Source organism: Anabrus simplex, chromosome 14, assembly GCF_040414725.1.
Source record: "Anabrus simplex isolate iqAnaSimp1 chromosome 14, ASM4041472v1, whole genome shotgun sequence".
NCBI classification, from domain to species: domain Eukaryota; kingdom Metazoa; phylum Arthropoda; class Insecta; order Orthoptera; family Tettigoniidae; genus Anabrus; species Anabrus simplex.
This window is the reverse complement of record NC_090278.1, coordinates 39620690-39646711: the sequence shown is the minus strand read 5'-3', so window position 1 is coordinate 39646711 and position 26022 is coordinate 39620690. Positions and strand designations below refer to the sequence as shown.

General features: G+C 38.1%; 1 long non-coding RNA gene across 2 annotated transcripts in view; it reads left to right on the top strand.

The window, feature by feature from the left end:
- The first annotated feature begins 146 nt into the window (after positions 1-146).
- The window catches only part of LOC136885742 (uncharacterized), a 59369-nt gene continuing 33493 nt past the window's right edge, over positions 147-26022 (top strand). For both annotated transcript variants that reach the window (XR_011019006.1, XR_010861603.2), the window contains exons 1-9: positions 147-702; positions 2462-2673; positions 7636-7710; positions 7790-7864; positions 11878-12125; positions 17029-18191; positions 23491-23561; positions 23660-23842; positions 24765-24862. This is a non-coding gene — a long non-coding RNA (uncharacterized lncRNA). The remainder of the gene's footprint in view (positions 703-2461; positions 2674-7635; positions 7711-7789; positions 7865-11877; positions 12126-17028; positions 18192-23490; positions 23562-23659; positions 23843-24764; positions 24863-26022) is intronic.

The following is a 26022-nucleotide window of genomic DNA, read 5'->3' as shown; positions in this document are numbered from 1 at the left end:
TTTTCCTTAAATACTTCAAAAAAGTGAATGATAACATTTTAAACATTCTTGTGTGCTTTTTCCATTACAAGTGTTAGAACTTATCAAAGTGCTTTGTTCATTTGGAAGTGTTAAATCAAAGAAGATCAATTGAGTCTTCAGAAAATATGCAGTACATGAGGAAGATAATGAAGATTTCTGCCAGGAGTTTAGCAATGTTGATCTTTGGTAACTTGTTTAGTTTTCTTCAGTAAGCACGCAAAGTTACAAAATTCTGTGAAAGTGATCTTCCAAGGATAGTGTTGCTAAGTGGATGGACAACATTGAAGATAAGGTGGCAACTTCAAATTGAAGAAGACATGGCAAAGTAACTCATAACAACACAGGTAGAAACTTTGCTACCCTAGACTTCGATATCAGTGAACAGTAAATAGAAAGAAATTCAATGGAACAATGGTGAATTGGTAAGACATTTTTTTCTGTCCAAAAACTGGATGGTTTGAAAATACAAAAACTCATAAGATAAGTAACATCTACCCTTTATTATTCTATAATTTATGATTGAATACCTAATGAATAGTATGTCAACATGTTATTCAAAATTGGTATTGATTTTACAGATTTCAGTCATCATATCTGTGAGAACCTAGTAGAACTCTGAGACATTGTGTTCTTCATCTTGCACCACACACTGGACATTACTGAGATGAGAAGTAAATGAAGGTATGTGACTAGTTTTTTTTTTTTTTTTTTTCATATCAAATATATTGAATGAAAGAATGATTTCTGTAAAATAAGTAAAAGTAAGACAATAAGGATCAGAATGTTTACTAAAAGGCAAATTTCTTAGATGAGAAGCTTCCATGGTCTGTTAACACATTGCCGACCAGATGCTTGAGCTTGTCACACATGCCCTGTGGACCGGACATTTTTCTACTGAGCATACTAGAGAGCACATGGTTATAAAAAGGTACATAAATATTAAACTAGTCAATATTTTATCTTTAAAGTTGATGGATAAAACCATTTTCAGCATCAATTCCTAATATATCATCAATGTTTGCATTGTTTTCATCATCAGAGTCACTTGAAGAAATGAGCACACTATGTAAATGACGGGGGCTTGAGTATCACTTCCATTTCACTAATTCACAATCACTATGTCCATTTGAACGATCATCAGCATACAATTCTTCTGAAATATCATCGTCAGCTAACACTGTATTATGCGAGCGCTCCATCTTATCATTCACTCAACCGGCAGAAAGAAAGTCCATGTTTCAGAACTAAATCAAAGAATAACAGAAGGCCATGAATAAAAGAAAAGTGGCAAATATACATCTACGATTTATTCTACTCAATGTGCAAGTCCGAAATAGTTCAATGTATGGTCAAGAGATGTCACAGGGAGACCAAAAACGATGTCGTGAATAAAACCGAGATTTCTCGGGGCCCATCACCTACCGCTGGCGAACATACTACAAGATTTCTCGGGGCCCGTCACCTACCGCTCGCGAGCTTACTACGAGATTTCTCGGGGCCCGTCACCTACCGCTGGCGAGCGTACTATGAGATTTCTCGGGGCCCGTCACCTACCGCTGGCGAGCGTACTATGAGATTTCTCAGGGCCCATCTTAAGTTCACTATGAAGCTGGTCATTGTGCCCTGTTTTACATCATCTCTCTACCCACAGGCTTCCGCAAGCCCCAAAAGTATCGTTATAATATCTGGAAAGAAGCTCTCACTCGACAGATGAGCAGTTTCTGTTACTGTTTAAACCTTGATGCTGGCCCCACGGTGTTGGGATAGAGTGCCTAGCTCTCACCTGGAGGTACCGGGTTAGATTCCCAGCCTGGTCAGAGATTTTTACCTTGATCTGAGGGCTGGATCAAGGTCCACCCAGCCTACATGATTACAATTGAGGAGCCATTTGATGGTGAGATGGCGGCCTCGATCTAGAAAGCCAAGAATAACAGCTTAGAGGATTCATCGTGTTGACCACATGACACCTCTTAATCTGCAGGACTTTGGTCTGAGCAGTGGTTGCTTAGTAGGCCATGGCCTTTTGGGGATGTTGGGCCATCATGGTGGGGGTGTTTGTATAGCTTCGGGAATCCCAATTTTTAATTGTCTGACCTGCATACTGATAATTTGTGTATAATAGGCATCCAAGAATTGCTGATTATGTACCTCCAAATTCATATTGTTGGATGTTTTATTTCTTTAGCCTTTTGGACTTTTCCTTCCATTAGTAATGAATGATAACAACTTTACTGCTGATTTCGACAATTCATCTTGTTGAGGACACCTGATCAAAATTAGCTGAAATACTCCTTGGCATTTAACATTTCACGATTGTCTCTATAAAGGCCTGAAATATTATGCTGCTTCTAATTTGACGTTCCATCCCCCTTCCCATCCTTTTATACTTGACAGTATGTAAAATGATACTTAACTGAAAATAGGAATCTAATATTTGCAGGCAAGAGACCACTAACAGCAGCATGGATGGCTGTTGCCAGGATACTAATATCAATCTGAAATACATGATGTTGAAGACTGAAATGAACTGCGAGAACTTTCATTACCAACAATGCAAATCACAGGGAATAAACCTCACCAGTTTTGGCACGATGTGTAATTTGGTTCTGTTCAGCTTTGGAAATTCCATTCTGCAGAAATCTTATGGATAAGGTAAGAGTAGTTAAAAATTAATAATGAGAATTGTATAATTAAGTTATAAATGGCTTCAGCTTCTTCCTAAACCAATTTCTAATTTCAAAAATTTACTTACTCATCTGACAAGACTGCATCCAGTATGTTCACAATAATTCAATCCATGCAGATATTTTCATAGACAGCCAATCCAACATCTTGACCGGGGAATGTGGTACTTCGGTATGTCGATCATTGTAATGGGAATGCTTGAATCACCTACCTAGAGAGCTGAAAATTAAGATTTGTAACATAAGGATGATAACAATTTTAGCTGTTTTGTGTTTGAACATGATGGTAATCATGGTGGTGATTCTTATTTTAACAGACATGAATATGTATTGGAAATGTTTGTTTCTTGGAGGAACTGAGGCTGTTTATCAAGGTAAGATAAGGTAAGGGTGTATTCTGCCCGAAGGCAGGTCCGAACCTCCGCAGAGGTATGCCTGAGCCGGAGTTTATGTACGGTAGGGTGGCCAGTTCCTTTCCCCTCCTCCATTCCCTTACTTAGAAAACTTTTGACAGGCCGTGACCTTTCCATTTCATTACGGACACGACTACTCTGGTGCTACGTTTTCAGTATTCTGTTATACGGCGTTGAGACATGGACGCTATAACTGAGCCCATGTGCAAGAGATTGCAAGCATTTGAAATGTGGACGTACCGAAGGATGCTGAAGATACCTTGGACAGCTAAAATGACCAATATAGACGTTTTGCACCGCATGAACAAAGAACCAGAAATTCTCACTACCATCAAGAGAAGGAAGCTAGAATACTTTGGTCATATGATGCGGAACTCTAAATACCACCTTCTGCAAGTAATACTCCAAGGGAAAATTAATGGAAAACGTGGTCCGGGGAGAAGGAGGATGTCATGGCTCGGCAACTTGAGTCAGTGGTTCGGGGTGACAAAGCTTACTCTGTTCAGAACAGCTATGAACAAACAACAGATCATGCTACTGATCGCCAACGTTCTGCGAGAACATGGCACATGAAGAAGAAGAATTCCCTTATCTCCCACCAACAGTACATGGCAACCCTTCCAAATATTGACCACGCCCAATGTTGCTTAACTTCAGAGATCTCATGGGATCCGGTGTTTCAACGTGGCTACGGCTGTTTGTTTATCAAAGCAATGCATATTTTCTTTGTTGTCAATATATTTTCTTCTTCTTCTTCATGCCCAGCCCTGTCTTCCAGATGTTGTATCTTGGTTTTGAACTCTTGAATGAGGTATTTCATTTTGTTATGGAGCTCATTTGAGTGGTTCTTAGTTGTAAACCTCTCCAGCTCCACATGCCTGTTGATTTTTTTTTTTTTTTTTTTTTAAAGTCGCACCATCACAGATAGGTCTTATGGCGACGATGGGATTGGAAAGGGCTATGAATGGGAAGGAAGTGGTCATGGCCTTAATTAAGGTACAGCCCCAGCATTTGCCTGGTGTGGAAATGGGAAATATTTCAATGGTTTTGCCATTATGGATTTGGCCTGCTTTTGTTCAATCGGTAGCAGATTTACCACACAAGGTCTGATTGTTCACCACTGGCCCTATCACTATTCAGATTGCCTGGCAAAAGAGTGTAGTTTCTTGGATACTTCGTGATACTCATGGTAAGATCATCAGGTGGTCCCCCCTTGTGTTCCTGATCCTACGCCACTGGACAGTTGAGGACTCGTCCACCATCTTGGACGAAGGAGTGCTCGTGTGCTTCCTTCCACTCCATTTTCCATTCCAAAGGTCTCCTTTTCTGCCAAGTTGATTGTTGAGGACTTCACTGTTACACTGGTTTGGATCGTACATATTCATTTTCCCTGGGAAACCAGGAAGAAACAAGGTTGCCACTTACACCAGCTCTACCATACCAATGCTCCCAGTATAGACTACAACCAAATCCCTGGGCAAGGGTTTTGCAAATTTAAGCAGAATTTCCTCCACTTACTTATGCCAGGCTCCTCACTTTCATTTATCCTATCCGACCTTTCTTGGTGCACTCTTGTTGTTTTCCTACCCTGATGGTATTAGAGCACTCGATGCTTAGGGAGTCTTTCATTTTCATGCCCTTTGTGGCCTTTGTCTTTCTTTGGCCGATACATTCATTTCTGAATTGTCGGATCCCTTCCATTTTTTCTCTCTGATTAGTGTTATGTAGAGGATGGTTGCCTAGTTATACTTCCTCTTAAAACAATAATCACTACCACCTTCCTGCACTAAGGATCCATAATCTTTCCTGAGTAACACTTCTGATCAAGACCGTTGGTCCACACAGCCTGTCAGGATAGTTCCCACTTGGCATCAAATCACTGGTCTGCTCCATTATCATAGCAGGAATACCCCTTGCCCTTACATAACATACAATTATTTATTTTAGGACACTTTCACTCTTTTACTTTTTGAGTTAGTATTAACATTATCATACGATAATGATGAATGAGTACGTGGGTAGAGTGACAAACATCGTCTTTTATCCGGACATGTCTTCTTTTTTAGACCATTGTCCGGGGTCTGGGTGGATTATTTTTTAAAAATGCACTTCTTGTTTGTGAATCTGCCTATTTTGGGGTAATCTGTTTTACTACTTCATTTTTACAAGTATTCTTTATTACACGATGGCAAAACCAAAATATCGATATATAGAAATGTGATTATGGATATACAGTACACGTAATTATTCTATGCATGCCTTGTGAATATATATTGTGACATTTTGGTCTACTGTGATCGGCCGTGAATTTTATAAGACCGGACTGTACCCCAGGTGTCTCGCGCGGTGTGCCGACAGAGAAACACAAAGGGATGATTTTTTTTTTTTTTCAAATAAATGGGGTAACCTGCTGAGGAGTGAAAGACCATGTTATTACCACGAGAGAAGACAAGAAAAATTTTAATACAGCCGAACCTTTCACCCACGACAAGTATTACATTTAAAATCTTTCGTCAGATTAACACATCAGATCCGACATCCTAATAGTCACTTTCCAACAAGTATGCATAAAACCGTGATACCATACTTCAGGAAGGCACGAATAGTAATAATTGAAAATTAAGTTAATTAGGAAATTAATTATATAATTATTTAACAAGAAATTAACGGACATCTCAATTACAACGCCGAGGAATTCAGGATGTCAGTTGAACCACGAGGTGTGACGTCAGAGCTCGGAACATCGGTGGCAAGCTAGTACTGGAATATTCGCAGTCATTCTCTCAAGTCTGTTTCGCTGCTGTTCTCTGCTGGCTGGGTGATTGCTCGGGAAGCTACTACAGAAGATCTCGTACAAGCCTGGACAGCTGTTGTTCGCTCTACGAGGGGAGCCGTGTTATTTCAGTGCGGCTTTAACAGTTCATTTCAACATCCTCACAGACGTCAATAGTGTTAGGAAAGAAGGCACGTATCATCCTTTGCTAATTGTGAAACCACGAGTTCGATGCATTTGTGTTAATATTTTTGTGAAAGTTTCAGCGTACTACAAGTAATACGAGTTCGATACCGGCCAAGGACATGGAAGCCTGCAGTGTGAAGTTCGTGTGCCTTGGAGACATCACTTGGATCATGATGCAGCACTAATAACCCAGAACCGACGCCAACGACGTCCTAATGCCTTGATCCACACCATTTTATCATGGAACATGTGAATCCCTTACTGAGCACCCCTGAGAGGGTCGTGTGCCTCCAAATGCTAGTCGTGGCTTAAACGGGCAGAATATATATGTTATATATTTTCATTTACGGCTGTTGGAGACCACGTTAGGTAACAGTTACATGTTTCTGGAAGCCTTCTTCACAGCCCAAAACTTTAGCATCCTTTCTCTGACAGCCTGTCTTCTTTCTGTCATGGAATCCCTGGAATTTGTTGAGATGTCTTCCGAATTTAGTCCCACCTGTCTGAGATCCTTTCTCACCTCCCTGAACCATTTGCCCGACACTTTAGGTCTGCTGTCTAGTATTGTGAAAATCCTTTCCATTAGTCTCTTCTCATCCACTCTAAATAAATGCCCATAGAATTTAAGTCTCCATTTTCTCATGGACACAGCCTTTCATTGTCACAGTACAGTTCTTCCCTTCCTCGCAACCTATACTGTCCGTCCACAATCTTTGGACCCATTATTTTGTGAAGGATCTTTCTTTCGAATTTCTCAGCTTCTCTCAGTCCCTCTTTCCCTGTCATTTGGACGCATTCACTAGCGTACAGACATTCCGTTTTAATCACTGCCTTAGTTTAGCTTGCCTGGAGATGGTTTTCTTCTTGCATACAGGATATGTCGTACAAAAAGCTGCAGCCATCTTTTGATCAGTTCTACAATTTGAAACTATTCCTGAATTAGAGTAGTAATGACCCAGAATTTTACAAGTAACCTTGTAGTTAGAAATGGGAAAAGTATTTACAATTCACATAAGTCAGTTGATTGCAGTTCAGAGTTATTAGAACTTATAATTTACTGTACAATATGGAAATGGATGAATTTTTTTTATAAGTCTAAATTCAAACTCTCAGTGGAGAATTTCTATGTCCTCCTTTTTTTTTCAGCATTGTCCTCCTTTTTAAATAGTTTTGTCCTCATTTTTATGTATTTGCCTCTGGTCACCCTATATTTGGGTAATGCAGATACTTGCTTCTTTTTACCTGAACGTACCGGGTAATGCTCCAATAACCAGGTACCTAGTTCCTATCTGCCTTCCTAGTTTCCCATCTCATTTTGTGTTGATGTCTATTAGACAAGCAAGTTTTATACGACTTCCAGTGACTCAAATATTTATGCGCCGTTGGGCTATTAGTAAACAAACCAGCAAAAAATTAAAATTAACAGTATTCATTGTCACATGGAGTGTGTCCACAAACACTTGCAAGGCAACCCATAAATTATGTGCATTTTTAAGAACCAGAAAAGTCAAATCACTTTTTCCTTCCCTTTTAACGGAGCTGTACTTTTCTGTTGCAGAATGGAAGAGTACAATTGTTCCTGGAAGGGCAATCTACGAGGGATTCAGCACAATGGAATTTTACTATGAAGAAGGTAAGGTTATCAAAAGTCCCCCTTGTGACCACTATTTTCGGTATCTTATTCCGATTCAATATCAGTTCATTCTTTCCAGAAAGAAGATTCTGAAGCCTATGGAACCTTTGAGTACTGTCTACCGTTGAACATCTGGAGGGACTTCAGAATATAGGTATGTAGTGAATACAGCTGAATCAGCCATTTGGAAAAAGTTACATGTCAACTTTCTTTCAAAAGTACTTTTTTCCTTGTATTTGTATAATTTAAATATTGGCACATTGTTTTGCATGAGAAAGACACTTCATACATTCCGTATGAGCAGGACACACATCCTACAGTTCTAACAGCATCTAAGTGAATGTCAGCTTCTCAGGACCATCCAACAAATTTTCTTTGTCTGAACCTACTAGACTGATTGACTTCCAAGACTATAATGGAAAACATTCATTTAATACTAACTCTCAACTACAGACATGCATAATGGGAGCCATCAACACAGATGTGTAGTCTCTGATACTGCTGCTATATTTCATATTGTTGTTATCACAGCTACAAAGAAGGAGAGACCTATGAGAGGGATAATACTTAGAGGGGAACAGCTTAGGAAGGTAGAGAGTTTCAAGTACCTGGGAAGTATCATAGAGGAAAGTGGAAGAAATGAAAAGGAAATAATCGAGTGTGGAAGACAAGAAGGAGCATTTCGGAAAAGTGTCAGAAGCACGGTTTGGAGCAAGGATGTCCCTCAGAGAAACAAAAGAGTGATATGCAGGATGTACTATGTACCTATTCTGACATATGGAGCAGAAACTTGGGTAATGATGCAGAGAGCTGTGACTTGGATACAGGCAAGTGAAATGAAATTTCTGAGAAGCAGGATAGGAGTGACAAGAATGGGTAAGATGAGGAATTAGAATGTTAGAGATGTAGTAAAAGAAGAGTCACTACAGAACAGGATAGAAGCATATAGACTTTGATGGTATGGACACATGAAGAGAATGACAGAGGAAAGAATACCAGGAGGATGCACAAAATTGAGATAACAGGGAAATGACTGAGAGGAAGACCAAGAGGCAAGTGGTTAAAAGGAATGGAAGAGTGTGTACAGAGAAGAGAAGAGGACTGGGCAAGAGTGAAGAGGGAGAAGTGGTAGGGAAGATAAAAGGAGGGGCTTATGTTCCAAGCAGACCTTGCCAACAGCTGGAAACTGCATATGATGATTATGTTGGCACAAGAAGAAAACAACAAGTAAGAAATACATTGTGTGCTGTACTTTTACAATCCTTTGCTCAGTTAATGAAAACACTGACGTAATATACTGCAATCATCAATTAATATCATACATTCTCATTCTGGTGCCAATTACTGCTTCTAAAGGCACATACAGACATGTTAGTGGAATTTCCATAAAGAAGCAATGAACAGTGAATTAAATTAGTGGAACAGTACACATTCAGTGATGAAATGAAGTAAAACTTGAACTGAACATTGACTTTCTGTGAAGGTCCTTGTCTAGCACACATTGTAAAAATGAGTACAAACAAGTGTGTTTAATATCTCCAGTGCTACACAAAATAGCTGGTTGCCATTAGTACGCTGAGGAACTGACTTCCTGCCAGAAAGTAGGTGCACGCTTATATTCATAAAGTAGGAGTGATGGGTTTGTTCACACATTTAAATTTTGAGATGATCTAACAGACCGTACATCTGTGGTAGAAGGGTAAAATGACCAATGTAATAAGGAAATTGATCGAGTATATTAGTGATGAACATCTCAGTTTCTACCATGACATTGAGAACAACTGGCAAACTACTGAGAAGGAAGCACTGCCAGAAAAAGCTCTTAAATTTCTTTTTTTTTTCAGTGCACAAGAAAGTCAGTTATTGGAATTTATGATTTCATATTATAACAGATATAATATTAGAGAATAAACCTCTTACAGTAATAGTACAAGAATTTAGTGAAAAAAATACTTATTATTTAATCAAAACTGAATAAGTACATTGTCTGAGGTATTCAACACATTGCTGACCGGATGCTTGAGCTTGTCACATACCCTGTGGACTGGACATTTTTCTACTGAGCATGCTAGAGTGCACATGATTATAAAAATGTACATAAATATTAAACTAGTCAAGATTTTATCTTTAAAGTTGATGGATCTGTCTTTATAAAACCATCTTCAGTGTCAATTCCTAATACATCACCAATGTTTACATCATTGTCGTCATCAGAGTCACTTGAATAAATGAGCACACTATGTAAATTGCAGCATGTAGGTGCTTGAATATCACTTCCACTATCACTCTAACATTCAGTTTCCACTAATTCACAATCACTATATCCATTTGAACCATCATCGACATACAAGTCTTCTAAAATGTCATCATCAGCTAACAATGCATTACGCGAGCACTCCATGTTATCATTGACTGAACCGGCAGAAAGAAAGTCGATGTTTTGAAACTAAATCAAATAATAAAAGAAGGCCATAAATAAAAGTGGCAGATATGCATCTACGATTTATTCTACTCAAGGTGCAAGTCCGAAATAGTTCAGTGTATGGTCAAGAGATGTCACAAGGAGACCAAAAACAACTTCATGAATAAAACAGAGATTTCTCGGGACCAGTCACCCACGTCTTAAGCAATTGTTTGTTTTCTAAATGATAACTATTGTACAGTTTAAGGGCCATTCAATCACTCACGATCATAGTCGAACACACTGCACACTGGTGTATCAAATTCCTGTTCTTCAACACGGCTTTCCACGGTGCAGTATCGTTCCAGAACAGTTCACCTTGCAGCTCATCACATGCTGCATAATGAAGACCTTGAAAAACTACAGTACTGATGCACAGGACTCATAATAGTCTTGCAACTCATTTGCGGCTGATTGCAGTTGAGATAGACTCCACTGACTCAGCCTAGCGAGGGGCGTTCAATATATAATGCAACACATTTTATTTCTCAACCAATTTCAGTTTTAAAACATTGGAATTTTGTTTGGGACATCTTTGAATATTCCCGGTTCGTCTCATTGAGTTTCATTAATTTCTGATAGTTGGTAGTGCTATAACTAGCCTTCAAAATGACATCTGTAACAGAGGCACATACCAAACAGAGAGTAGTTATTGAGTTTCTTTTGGTGGAAAACGAGGGCATGACAGATGCTCATAGGTGCTTGCAGAATATCTACGGAGACCTGGCAGTGGACAAAAGCATGGTGAACCTTCTCCACAACAATGCAAGACCTCACACAAGCCTGTGCATCCGACAGGAGCTCACGAAACTTCAGTGGACTGTTCTTTGTTATCCATCCTAATTCCCGGATGTCACGCCTTCTGACTTCCATCTGTTTGGCCCAATGAAAGATGCACTCCACGGGAAGCAGTACGTGGATGATGAGGAAGTTATCGATACAGCACAACGTTGGCTCCGACATCGACCAGTCAAGTGGTACCATGCAGGCATATACAAGTCCTCTCAGGCCAAAGCACTGAAGGGAGATAATGTTGAAAAATAGTGTATTGTAACAAAAGGATTGGGGAATAACATGGCATATTAGAATCCTCAATAAAACCAACTTCCTTTTAGAAAAAAAAATGTGTTGCATATATATATATTGAACTCCCTTCGTATATAAACCTGCAGGATATTCTCATAGTTTCCACTTCTGGGTGCCTACTTCATTGTTAATAACCTTTTAGCTTCCTTACTGTGAGCTCAACAATTCGCCAGTACTATTTTTTGCTTGTCCACATTGTCACTGCTTCCACCAGTGTTTTCATCATTCACCAGCTCAAAGTGCTGTCTTGACCTTCATTGGCACAATACAGTTAAAATCAAAAATGAGATGATACGGATGAAAAATGTGTGTTTAAATTCTAAGAAAATCCTATTCACTGGGAAAAGGGTACTTCTCCAGAGAATAAAATTTTGTTGTTCTGCCCTTCTGTTGGAGATTTTGAAATTAGCATTAGGTAGACCATGCCCAAATACAGCTTCGATAATTTTACTCATTCATCATTTGTTCAGTTTTTATATCTCTCCCGTAAAATTTATTTTTGTAAGAACATCCCTTTTTCCAAATGACTGGCTCAATTCAATATTCAGTTGTCTTAATCAGTGATAGAATTTTTAAAACTTCCAAATACTGATACAGGATTATTATTAACTTATTTTCAGAGCTTCACGTTATCAACATTCAATATGGAATTGGATTGCTCTGGAGACTTCCATGACTAATTTAAACATCACAACTGAATCAACTTTTGAACTGATGACCTTGATATCAATAGCTCCCAAATTAAATCATCTACTACAGGATTAACCCTGAGGCTGATAACCTTGAAGTTAATTTCCCTTCAGCAGATAGAGCTATAAGAGGATCAATTCAGCAAGACTTCAAAGAGAGAAGACAACCAAGATACAAGGTAAGATGCAATTCATCTAGAACAATGGTTTTCAAACATTTTAAAATGATGTGTGACCAACTCATTATTCCGACTGCATGGCCAAATGGTCCTTACCTTTCCTGTGCTGATACATTAATTCTTGACCTCTTCCTTTTTCTTGTATGTAGATGTATTTATTATATAGTAACACTTCCACAATTTAGAGGTTGCCTAAGAGACACAGTATACTTAATACCAACAAATACTGTATAGTGTAAAGGAAAAATTAATAAAAGCCTGCTGAATTTTCTTCTTCTTCTGCACGAATGGATCACTTAGGACCACTGGAATCAACATTTGTTGAGCTTTCCTCCTTGCCCAATAGTCCTTCATTTTCATTGATTGTTGTAATTTCTGTTTCTCCGACCAGGTACATCATGTGATAAAGATGTTGATTCCCATAGGGAATCTGAAATATTTGTTCCAAATGAGTAAATTTATAATGCAATAGCCATGCGTCTTGGTGGGTGTGCCATTTACCAACTGAGGAGCCCAACTTGGCACACTGGGGCAAAACGCTGGCAACCAGGAATGAGTTAGCTGGAAAATTTATAATGTCCAATAACGACCAACTATATTGGTATCAGGTACCTCATGCCGATTTCTTCTCATCTTCCTTAAATCTCCTTGCATGAGTAATTTTTCTGATTAAATTATTTCTATCCTGCAGATTTAGTGATAGTATTTCAGTGAGGTCTTTCTCTACTTGCTTATACCATTTTGGTGTTGTACGTTTGATTTGCAAAAATGGGTGTATTTGATAAGTAAGTCTGTTGTTATTCATTCTTTACAAACGGCTTATAAATTGAATTTGTCGCAGTCTCATTGTATCAGTAAGTTTAGATAGATATTTTAAAATATATTTCCAAGATGGGCTTGGGGTAATGTGTTCCATTTTTAATTCTTGGTCCTAAGATTTTTCTCATGATTTTCCTTTCTTCAATCTCTAATTGTTCCTTTAAATTTTCATGATGTAAATTGAATGTTTCTGAAGCATAAAAAGCTTCAGGTTTGATCATTGTTAGGTAATGATGAATTTTACTGTTCCAGGACAAGCATTTTTGTTATAAACATTCTTTGTGTGTTGAAAAGCAATTTCCATTTTTTTAATTCTTGAAGCTAGTGATTTATTTTCATTGCTGTTTTCAGTGATCTATTCACTCAAGTACTTAAATTCCTTTTACTCCTGCTATTTTATTCATATCAATGGTAAGTTCAGGTGGATCAGTTTTGATATTTATCTTGAATTTAGTTTTTTCATCATCCTCATTTTCCCATTTCCAGCTGACACCGGGTGGAAGAAAATATGATTCCTCTCCACTTTGTTCTGTTGTTCCACCCTCCTTCTTCCAACACGATGTTCCAATGTTAAACCATTTCCATGACATCAGGCGGTAGCTTGTCCGTGCCTGATGGAGTCATCAGTACACCTAGCGGCACTGTTACTTTGGGCATCAGCTGTTGGTAGCGGTTTGCCTTTCTTGTTTCCCCAGGTAGAGTTTTTTCATATGAGATTTTAAGTCCTATTTTTTCTGCTTGCTCTTCAAGTATAGCAATCTGTTTCTGAATTTTATAGAAAATCATCAAAAATGGTTTCTTAAAATACTTATTGATGATTTGAAGGCAGGAAGTGCAATGTCAATAATGAAAGATTTTGCCTCGTGCCCCTACTCAGAATTATCAAGCCTTTGACTTCGATACTTTTAAGGTTGTATGCTTCCTTGTAGAATGGAACTGGTGGCATGTATATTCCCTTTTTTCTCACGATTAACTTTGTCAGGTTGAGCGCGGAGGATTCGAAGTGGATGGTTGCATCAATAACATTTGTAGTTATGAGAGGATGATCATCTCGTATTTCTCTCATCATCAGAATGACATATGAAATTAGCTTCCTCTCTCTGGTGTGTTTCCCTGTAATGGTCCTGTTAAAGGCATCATCAGGTCTGACACCCACGATCTTTATGTCTTCTCTGAAACGATCAAGCCACCATTTCTTGGCATGGCCATGTGGTCCATTTCCTCCTTTCATGGTAACTGTTTGCTGGTTTCTTCTCATGACATGTCCATATCATCCAAGGCAAGGTTCTCGCATTTTGTCTGAAATTGGCGCAACTCCCATCCATTTCCTTCCTAGTCAAGTTCTGTATGTCCTATATAGTGTTAAGAGGGGATGCTTTCTCAGCTGTTCTTTCTCTAAAAACAATAATAATCACCATTTGACTTCTGTAGCATATACTCCATCCTATCAAGGGTAGTGAATATTTTTACTTGTTCTGTATTCTGATCATAGATACTTTTAACTGAAGCTTCAGAAGTAAATGTGCATTCACCATGGTTTTTGCAGCTTTGATCTTCATGCTGCCATACCTCCCCACAGCTGTAGCAATCTATCACTAGTGATGGAAAAAGTACAAAGTAAAAGTAAGTGGACTGAATTACAGTTACCTGAGAAATATTTTACTCAGTTACAATTACTAATTACTTTTCAACAAGTCATCATCATCATCATCATCATCATGAATTCCTTCCAGTGAGCCAGGTACGATGTTTTAGAACTATGTGCTTCCATTCATTACAGTCTTAATATGCTTCTTCTTTCTCTAGAGCATCCCATGTTTCTCCTCTCTAATCTGGTCTAACCACATTTTTCTAGGGCATCCAATTGGTTTTCGAACTTCTCAGAATACAGTCTTGAAATTCGAGTCACTCTTTCAGTAAGTAAAAACCAAACCCAAACCCCATGGTGCAACAGCCCCGAAGGGCCTGGGCCTACAACACAACCGCTGCTCAGCCCAAAGGCCTGCAGATTACAAGGTGTAGTGTGGTCTGCATGACGAATCCCCTCGGCCGTTATTCTTGGCCGCTATCTCACTGTCAGACAGCTCCTCAGTTGTAATAATGTAGGCTGAGTGGACCTCAAACCAGCCCTCAGATTCAGGTAAAAGTCTCTGACCTGGTTGGGAATCAAACCTGGGGCCTCTGATAACAGGCAGCCATGCTACCCCTTTGCCACAGGGCTGGCAAACACTAGTCTTTAGGAAATCTGTAACTTAATTTTTATATGGGAATGGAATGATAGCAAAGTTTACAAGGAAAAAGACATTACTCCATTTTATGATGGTTGTTTTTTTTTTTTTTTTGGTAGGTATACAGATGTTTAGGTGTTGCCATTAAGTGAGATTAAACAAACTTCCAAATTATTGCTCCCAAGCAAAGTGTGCATGTCCAATTCATGTTTTCATTACTTTAGGTTAACTAATTCAAATTATTTAATAAAATAATAGGGGAATGGAAATTTACATGTTTATTCTGGTTCCATTCCTGGCTACGTAACATACAATTACCTCAATCTCGTCCGGCTCTATGGCTAAATGGTTAGCGTGCTGGCCTATGGTCACAGGGGTCCCAGGTTTGATTCCCGGCAGGGTCAAGAATTTTAACCATAATTGGTTAATTCCCCTGACAAGGGGACTGGGTATATGTGTCATCTTCATCACCATTTCATCCTCATCACAACACGCAGGTCACCTACAGGTGTCAAATCAAAAGACCTGCACCTGGGGAGCCAAAGTCCTCGGACATCTCCTCGCACTAAAAGCCGTACATCATTTCATCGAAAACTCAACCAGTGATCATAACAAGATGAATGAGTGCGCATCATATCCTTGGCTTAATACCCTTGGCGCAACACCTTGCGAGTGCTGAGGCTCCACAGTTGCCAAAGTCTACATGCAATTAAGTGAATTACCTGAAAATAACATTAAATAAATCTGTATATAAAATTATGTAAAGTTACCATTAATGCTTTTACGGCGTGTAATTGTAGACAAGATATAGGAATTTTTGGGCTTATGCCGTGTCAAGAAAATAAGGTAAAATTATTTACATTTTGCATAGAATTTTGCTCCACATCTTTATGTAGTTTATTTCCAATGCATAAAATGACATACCATCAAGATGTGTTTGCAATGTTCAATGTGGCTCGCTTTTGTGACTTGGCAGATATCTCACCTGTACGAAAGTTCATCCCAGATATGCATGAGCATGACGGCATCCACCTGAGCAATCACTGCGTTGATTCTTTGACAAAGTTCATGGAGAGTTTTTGGAAGTGGAGGGATGTACACATTATCTTCCAGGTAATCCCACAGAGAAAAATCCAGCGGCGTTAAGTCAGGAAATCATGGTGGCCAAGTTATGTTCTCACCATGTCCAATCCAAGCAGGAGTGGTGTGGGATAAGTATGTAGTGACCTCAGAGTGGTAATGAGGGGGGAAATAACACTTTCTCCCATATCTTCTTGCAGCTGTGGCATCAGGTAGCTTTGTGATGCCAATCACAGTCCTTTCTTGAAAAAGAATGGTCCATACATTTTCACAGAACTTTCATATTTCCTGCCAGACGAGCGAGAAGAGTGCATGGAGCGAAGACTGTCGGCTAGGTCAAAAACTTGATGATAAGGCATGAGGTCTGACTTGCGTCTGAATAAATTTCAATCAGTAGTTTAGAAATTATCAATTGAAACGTTCAGGTAACGAATGTAGAATAACCCTGTCTATTGATTACTAAAATGTAACTACTACAATTTTATTTCAAGAAGAAAATTTACGAGTAAAAATAATTACATTTTGTGAAAAGTAATGTTTACGCATAATAATTACTAAAAAAGAAATTCAATTTCTTTTACTCAATTACTTGTCCATGACAAGTGAGGTTGGGTTTCCTGAAAGAATGCTCTGGTCATCAGTAAATTTTATTACATTGATCATTTTTCCAATTACTCAAACACATGAACAAGCAAAACACCTGAAGAGGATTATCAACTTTGATGTTAAAATGTTTAAGAAATGAACATTTTCTTTTATCTATTTCCTTTTTCCAGATAGATGCTAAAGAACGTGGATGGAGAAGATTATTCTGGATGCAGAACCACTGCCAATGGTTTGACATCCACGACACGGCAACTCTGCAACACGAAACATCAAGTAGGACAAGTCACTCCAAGATCGTCGCCAGCCTTCTGCGAGGAGACGGCGCAAGAAGAAGTTGTGAATTTCTCTTGCAGGATGGAAGACTCCAGTAGTCACAGGATAGATATTCTCATTAGAAACTATTTAAAAATAATGAGCTGGTAAGATCCGCCTTGTCAATACACTTTTTATTAATGAACGTATTTATTAATTTTTAAAAATCATACATGTTTATTATTCTCGAAACATGTATGTTGTGGTGCCACCTCACCTGTTTGAAGTGAGCACGCTACACAGTGAGTCTTCGAGAACACAGCATATTTCCCAGCCAGCACACTGACGAGACTATGATGTCAGCCCGTGTGCGGCATACATATAGGTGAGCAGGCAGAAGAGATAGACAGGCTGTTAGCAGCTATCCAACGACTAGCCTACACCGTAAGTCGGGCACGGAGGTCATGCCTCTTGAAAAGGTGCACTGAACAGGTGGACTAACGCTAGCCGGGAGGTTTCACCTCAGGATAAGCTCTCTAGTCTCATCCTATCTGCTTTGCATAGTTCTATCGTTTGATACATTTTCTTTACTGACATCAGTCACATTAAGAATGTAAACGTGTATAGCCTTCAGTTAGAACTCTTCTCATGATCAACTTAGGCAGTCAATTGTGGGGATATTGATTTGCATTGTGTTCTGACAATAAGAAACTTATTCTTCATATTAGGTTAGATTTGTATATATGTATAATTTTTTCAAGGCATCCTCAAGCTTATTCAGATTATGGATTTAATGTATATTCAACAAAGGAAGCAAGTTAGAGAAATTTTTTATTTTGTACAGAGTAAAAAAAGCTTCAACAATAAACATTTTGTGTTGTACAAATCTGCTTCTTTGTATACAACATCGTACAAGAAAGTGTATTGACAAGGCAGATCTTACCACTGTACTATTTCAAATAGTTTTTAATGAGATTATACAAGTCTACAGGAATAAATAGCAACTATTATGGTCAAATTTATCAACAGGATGGACATCCTACGAGGGACGCAGAATACCATGACTTTTACTTCACAGAAGGTAAGAGATGGAGATTTCAAATCTTGACCAATATCTTTAGATTTATAAAAAGAATGCCTAAATAATTTGGTTTCTTCCATTAAGTCCTATAATCACACAGGATAGCCCACCTAGTGGCCATGGTCGTGAAGGCAACAGATCTATATGGTCTAACACCATGGTTAACTGGTTCAAGTCCTGTTGGTGGAAAAAAGTTCATCACCAGAATGTTGACCGGCATGGTAGGAGAGGTGGTAGTATACAATTTATAATAACAAGATTATGTGCCAAAAGCTTGAATTCAATTCCAAACCTCTCTGCAGTGTTCATGTTTGTGTTTGTGTGACAATTGATAGTGACAATTCAAATAAAGAAAGAGTTCCACCTATTCAGTATAGGTATATGGTACTAGTTTTGACTTTTCTTGGAAGTCATCTTCAGCCCTGAATCTTAAAAACCGACATGACAAGGACACAAAGATATATAATGAAGAACAAGAAAGTCTGGTGATATTTTAAAATTTAGATGAAAATACATGTTCCTGGTTTAAAGTTTGTTGTTATTTTAAAAGTCTGTTTAAAATGTCGTCAAAAATTCTACATTAAAACTTGAAGATAACACATGTAGTTTGTAATGTGAAAGCAAAATCATCTAGAGATGCGTTACATGATAGCTACTTGTGTTCTTGAAGGTGCCAAATACTTAATGGTCAGCTGGGGAACATCTCACTGTGATACATCGAAGTACATGAGTCCGAGCCAAGTTTATTTCATACATAGATACATACTTGGAAAAACATCTGGAAAGGAACAAGGAAATCATCTTCGTATTTTTGGACTTGCTAAAAGCTTATGATACAGTTAAGAGAAAACATGTATGGGAATGCCTACTGAAAAGGAATATACCAAAATCATTAATTAACAAGATAAAACGTTGTATCATGAGAGCAAAAGCAGTGTACAAGTGGGGAGTGGTGACTCCGAAACATTTTATACAAAAAATGGTCTCATCAAAGGTCTCATTATATTGATGGATGAAATCATAAAACATGTAAAACAGAGTATCAGTAGTGATGAAGTGAATGCTTTGGTATTTGCAGATGATGTGGTGATTTGGGGAAAGGGAGAAAAGGAAGTACAAAGGAAACTGGACATTTGGAATGAAAATTTGAAGGAGTTTGGAATGGTAATTAGTAAAAAGAAAAACTGTAGTCATGCACTGTGGAAAAGAGAAAAAAAGAAGCCAAGTGAGCATAGACAGAGAACCTTTAGAGAGTGTAGATCAGTTTACATATCTGGGTAGCATTATTAATGAAGGTAATGAAATCGATTCTGAAATTAATAACAGACAAGTAAAGGTACAACATTTTATCATCAAGTCAGAGAGCTTTTATGGGATGACAAAGTACCCAAGAGAACGAAATTAACATTATTTAAACAGTTTTTCATACCAATTGTAACATACGGACTAGAAACACTGGTAACTAATAAGAGACAAGATAGTAAGATCCAAGCAATAGTTATGAAATTTTTAAGAACATCAGTTAAAAAGACAAGAAGAGATAGAATTCAAAATATTAAAATCAGAGAAGAGCTAAATATAGAACTGTTAGTACAGAACATACAGAAAGCTAGACTGAGATGGTTCAGACATTTAACAAGAATGGGAAAGGAACAAGTAGCAAGAAGGGACTTGGAAAGAGAATTTAAGGGAAAGAGACTAGTTGGAAGACCGAGAAGAATGTGAATGGATCAGATTTGGAAGGACATTAGAGAAGCTGGATTGGATGTGGCGGAAGTAATGGAGCAGTAAAAGTGGAATGACAGAAAGTACTGGAGGAGGCTTGTTAACCACACCCAGACGACTGGAGTGGGACATTGAAGATGACTGTTGATGGTGATTCATCTATCAGATGGGGATGAAAAGCCTTGAGCAGAACACTTGGTGTTATTTGACAGAAGTAGGCTGTGTGCCAACACCGGGTGTCACCCTCTCCCTACCTCATTATCATCGTCATCCCACACCATGTGTACGCCAGGTGAGTTGAACATGTCTTCAGACACTCCCGGTATAAAAACCATAATGTGATAGATAAATTAATCAGTCAGGAAGATAGATAAATGTGCATACATATGACGCTTTTTTCTTAATCTGTTAACCCTCCACGGTTGGTTTCCCCTCAGACTCAGTGAGGGTTCCCACCTCTGCCGCCTCAAGGCAGGGTCCTGGAGCGTGAGACTTTGGGTTGGGTATACAACCGGGGAAGAGGACCAGTACCTCGCCCAGGCGGCCTCACCTGCTTTGCTGAACAGGGGCCTTATGGGGGTAGGGGTAGATCAGAAGGATAGTCAAGGAAGAGGAAAGGAAGCGGCTTTAAGTTAGGTACCATCCCGGCATTTGCCTGGAGGAGAAGTGGGAAACCACTTCGAGGATGGAAATCAAACCCACCTGTACTCAGTTGACCTCCCGAGGCTGGACCCCGTTCCAGCCCTCAAATTGCGTGGGTCTGCAGGGCTGGCAGCTAATCACGCTAACCACTACACCACAGAGGCACATATAAAGGAATTACGATAAGAGTGCAGTTTTCACAAAAACTGAGGCCCTACATGTCAACAATGTAATGTACTAAAGGTGATGGGAAAACAAGGGTGGTGTTGTGGGAATAATGACAAGACTAGACTGTTGAATGGAAAAGTGATGAGTATGCTAGCTACAGAAGGTGGGGTACAGCTCATGGTCAGTTTTGTGTTACGCTGCTGATGCATAATATTTTTTTGTAACAAAGGCCAATCAACATTTCTCCAGATACACTGAAGCCTATAGCCTTATTGTTCTACTCTATATAGAATTGAAACCAGTTCATCTTCCCTGTACTGAGCAAGTTGGCTGTGCAGTTTGGGTCGTCTAGCTGTTAGCTCACATTCGAGAGACAGTTGGCAGCTTTGAAAATGGTTTTCCATGGTTTACCATTTTCTCACCAGGTAAATGCTAGGGCTAAGGCCATGATCCCTTCATTGCTAATACTAGTCTAATCCTATTACATCTTTTCCATAAGACCTGTCTGTGTCAGTGCAGGTGTAAACCAAATAGCATTATTGTTGGGTTATGAACTAGAGTATAGATTTAGTAATGAATCTTGTTTAATTCCTATAGCTTCAGAGACACTCAATCTCCAACACAAAACACTAAAATACCAAATAGAAATGAAAGAACATAAAATAATGACAAAAATCCTTGGGCCAAGAACCAAAGACAGTGTACATTATCCAAAGCCTAACATAGAAATATATTTTAATAATCCCAAAATCACAGACAAAGTGTGAAGAATTCAGTTCATGGGACACTTAGAATGGACCCAAACAGACTAATGCACAAAATACATAAATTCATAAAGAACAAGGCTACTAAACTGAATTGGTACAAGCTTACAGAAAAAGACCTGAAGACAGTAGGTTCACCAAACCTACTTGACCGGAATGAAATCAGGAAAATCACTCACACACGGGGTTTTGAGGAAGAAGAGAGACTACACAACACACATGGTCGGAGCAACGAAAACAGATCCAATCGTTCCGCATGAAGGAATACGGGGCCAACAGGAAGGCTAGAAAGTGTTGTTTTTGCGTGGTCCTAAGCGACCCATTCGTGAAGCAGAAGAAGAAGAAGAACTTTGGTGATTATGTTCTCAAGTAACATGCACGTTTAAATCAGGCCATTTTAAAGATTTTAACTTGATTTTCTTCATTACTGAAGAGTCAAGATCTCATTACTTAATTTTAAACTGTGAACTGTGGTTCTCCATTTGAGCTGATTTTCTGCTAGTCTGAAGGAGATTTAAAGAGGTTTGCTAATGAAATGTTTAAATTGATCCAATCATATCAATGGTGGTCTACCTCTGGACTGATGTCCATTGACTTTCCTTCAACTATGAGTTTATCTAAGCCAGTACCATCGTATTGTAACACACGACCGAAGTACTGTAGAATGCGACATTGACAAGGTCGAGAGCTGTACCAAGTTAATTTAAAATAGACATGTTCATTCTTCTTGTCGTCCACAGAACGCAGAATTACCACCACCACCACATTAGATAGTACGCAGTGAAACTATAGAAGGAAGCTACATCACAATGAAGAGAGTAGCTGTGGACAGTAGTGTGTAAAGAGCTAAAGAGCTACCATGTGAGGACTTGCCTCCAGACGACGACAATGACGACGACGACGGTGGCGGCAACGATGATAATAATAATAATAAATTCCCCAAACACGAGAATAAATTGGCTGGAGGAAACAAGAGTAGATCTGAATGAATTCGGGGAAAACATCATGAAAAATCACCAAGTCTTCAGGCCCTCGGTAAATAAACACACATTTGTGGTCAAAACTAGCGGCAGGACTGGTACAAAGTGGTCAGAAGAATGAAAGAGACAACCAGTGAGTTCATGAAGAGATTTTGAAAGAATAGGAAGGCGAAAGTCATCAAGCCCATGAACAAGTTCCAATGTGTTCTATGAATGAGCAAAACGAAACAAGAATAATAATAATTCCAGTTCTTTATTCATTGAACATGTTCAATAAGTTTGCAAAGAAGTATCCAACTGTACCTGTAAGAGAATAAGAAGGGTGTTCTCGGATGAGGAACGAGCAAAAGCAGCCAGAGAATGAAGGAGTATTGGCGTAAATAGAACGAACATCAACAGTCAAGGAAGTTATGTAATCATAACCCACAGGAGATTGTAATGATGCTAAATAAATAATAATAATTGGCTAAAAGAAATCAGTGAAGACCTAAATGAAATTGGCATTAATGAAGAAACCACTCAAGATAGAATAAAATTCAGAATCTTAATTCACAAACACAAATTTTCTGTAGAGCCCACCCGACTAAATACAGGATTGACTGAACAATGTCAAAAGGAACATGGTGAGAGGATGAAGAGATAACGGGAAGAGAAGAAAGGAAAAAAAAAAGTTCAAAAGCGCTTCTTAGTTGGGCATAACAAATCAATAACAACAACAACAACAACAATAATAATAATAATAATAATAATAATAATAATAATAATAATAATAATAATAACAACGTGCTTTGATAGTCAAACATACATACTGTACATATGACACCAGTGGTATTATTATTATTATTATTATTATTATTATTATTATTATTATTATTATTATTATTATTATTATTATTATTATTATTATTAGATTGCTTCCACTTTATCGGATGTTATCATTAACTATTATTTATTACAGGAAAATTGTAATTTCCTAGCTGATATTATCCGCTCAACTAAATATTAGGTCGTGATTTTCAGAAAGAAGACACTGAAGCTTGGGGAGCCTTTGAGTACCGTGCATCTTTGTGCATCTACTGAAATACCAGAGAGTAGGTACTAAGGGAATAGAACTTGAAATTCAATATTCTTAATGGAAATACAAATTAAATACACCATATATGATAATATGAATATTGTATTTTCACAGCTTATGAGATTAACATTACAAGTTTACATCATCAGAAGAAAATAAAACTCTGGAAATTAATACTATCAGTTTCAACATTACAATGGTGTCAACCCTGGGGCTGATCACCTTACTGTTAATAGCCCAAATATGGATCAGCTCTGCAAGACTTTCAACTCATGGTGAAGAAACCCAAAATGCACGGTAAGTCCTACTCCAACTAGAATGAATACCCATTTTCTAAAATTTGTTTTACCACTAAACCAGTAAATGTGTAAGAGGATTTACCAGGAAATGCAACCTGCTGCGAATGGTTGCAGGTGGGTTAAGTGACATCATTTCTGACTTCTCACCATGGTTTGAATCCTGGGCAGTTTAAAGTTTGCACATTTTCATAACACTACCCTTTTGTCAGACATTGCCCAGAATGAACTGTGCTGCTTTCCTCTGGATCTCTTCCAGTTCTTGAACTAAGTAGTCCTGGTGAAGGTCCCATACACTGGAATCATACTCTAAGTGGGGTTTTACTGTTCACATATATGCCCTCTCCTTTGCATCCTTACATCCTTTACCTCAACCTCTAAACACCCCCATAGCCATATGAAAGGACCTGTAACCTTTCTATACAACCTTGTTAATGTGATTACCCCAAATTAACACCCAGGTACTTACAGTAATCCCCATGAGGTACTTTCATCTCATGATTACAGTAAATAAAACTAAGAAAATTTTTCCACTTGGTGAAACTTACAACCTGACTTTTCACCCCTTTTGCCTGCTGTCCATCTCACAATAATGCTGAGGTCTTTTTTGGTAGTAACTCACAATCATGTAACTTATTTATTACTCTGTGAAAAGCTTTATCTACAATTCCAGTTCTTTATACATTGAACGTGTTCAATAAGTTTGCAAAGAAGCATCCAACTGTACCTATAAGCAGTCTTGTAATATATCTGCACCAGCAATCTATAGAGCATGGAAAGAACAAGATATGACAATTAAGCTTACTACACCAGGAAAGAAAAGAAAGCTTGTGAACTTTCTTGCAGCAGGACCAAACTACTTGTAGACTATTTTACAACCCACTATCATAGCTGAAGATTAATTTTTATATTTATTATTGCAGGATTTATATCAGCGGCTGAATCAGTAGATGTAGTATAGTGTTCTACTGCTGCCGAGACTCCAAGCTTCACAAAATGTGGATGAGTTTATATAAGAAAGGTAAGTATCACATACTATAGTACGTGTACGTAAAAGCCGACATATTCTAACTATTAACGTGACGTCAAATATCATACAAAAATAATGGAGTATGAAATAAGTACCTGAATATCATAAACTGCAACCACCAATTCATGTGTGCTCATTAATCCTTCGCATAGTCACAAATAAAACTTGGCAGCCTAACTGAAATATTCCAAGACTTGGCAACCTAAATGAAATATTCCAACAGCGTGAATGCCTATAATAATTCAAACAGAGTCAAGCATGTGCACATCCTAATTCTCACTGTCACTCCATTATGAAATCTTTACTTATTACATCAATAATTATCTCTGCTTTAAGATAAGCCAAAATTGTTCCATTTCATTGTTGTTGTTGTTGTTGTTATTATTATTAATTATTATTATTATTATTATTATTATTATTATTATTATTATTATTATTATTATTATTATTATTATTATTATTATTATTATTATTATTATTATTATTATTATTATTATTATTATTATTATTATTATTATTATTATTATTATATCATCATGTTTATTTGCCATGCTTTCTTAGTAAAGGAAAACTTACAATGATCTATGCCTCATGGTAGACACAAAGGAAAAAGTGTCTACTTAAACGGCCTTAGATGTGCAATCATCCAGTTAAATTGAACATGGCTTCAACACTCACGCAAATCACATTAATTTAGTATGTATAAGGACATGAGGTTATTATATCACATCATCATCACCATCATCATCATTATTATTTGCGTATGGACCCTGTTGGATCACGCATTACATTTATGATTCGCCTTTCTAACAGACCATATTGCTTTCATTCTTTCACAGTGTGCCTGTTTTCTTTCTTCTGACCACTTAGCCCCCAATCTTTTAGGGACTTCATTCTCTGGCATTACTACCCATCTATGTATCTTGTGATGGTAAATGTTTCTGTCCAGTATTTCTGATGGTTCTATCTGGGCCTTTTCCAGATCAATTTTAACATCTTGTATCCATGGTACGTTCTTCAGTTTTTCAGTATATGTCAAAATCTTGTGGGTTAGCCTTGAAGACGATAGTCTGTGAATGTGTCCATAGAATTTCAGTCTTCGTTTCCTGACGTCTGCGGCAAGGTTAGACAGTCTTTCCGTAGCTTATCAT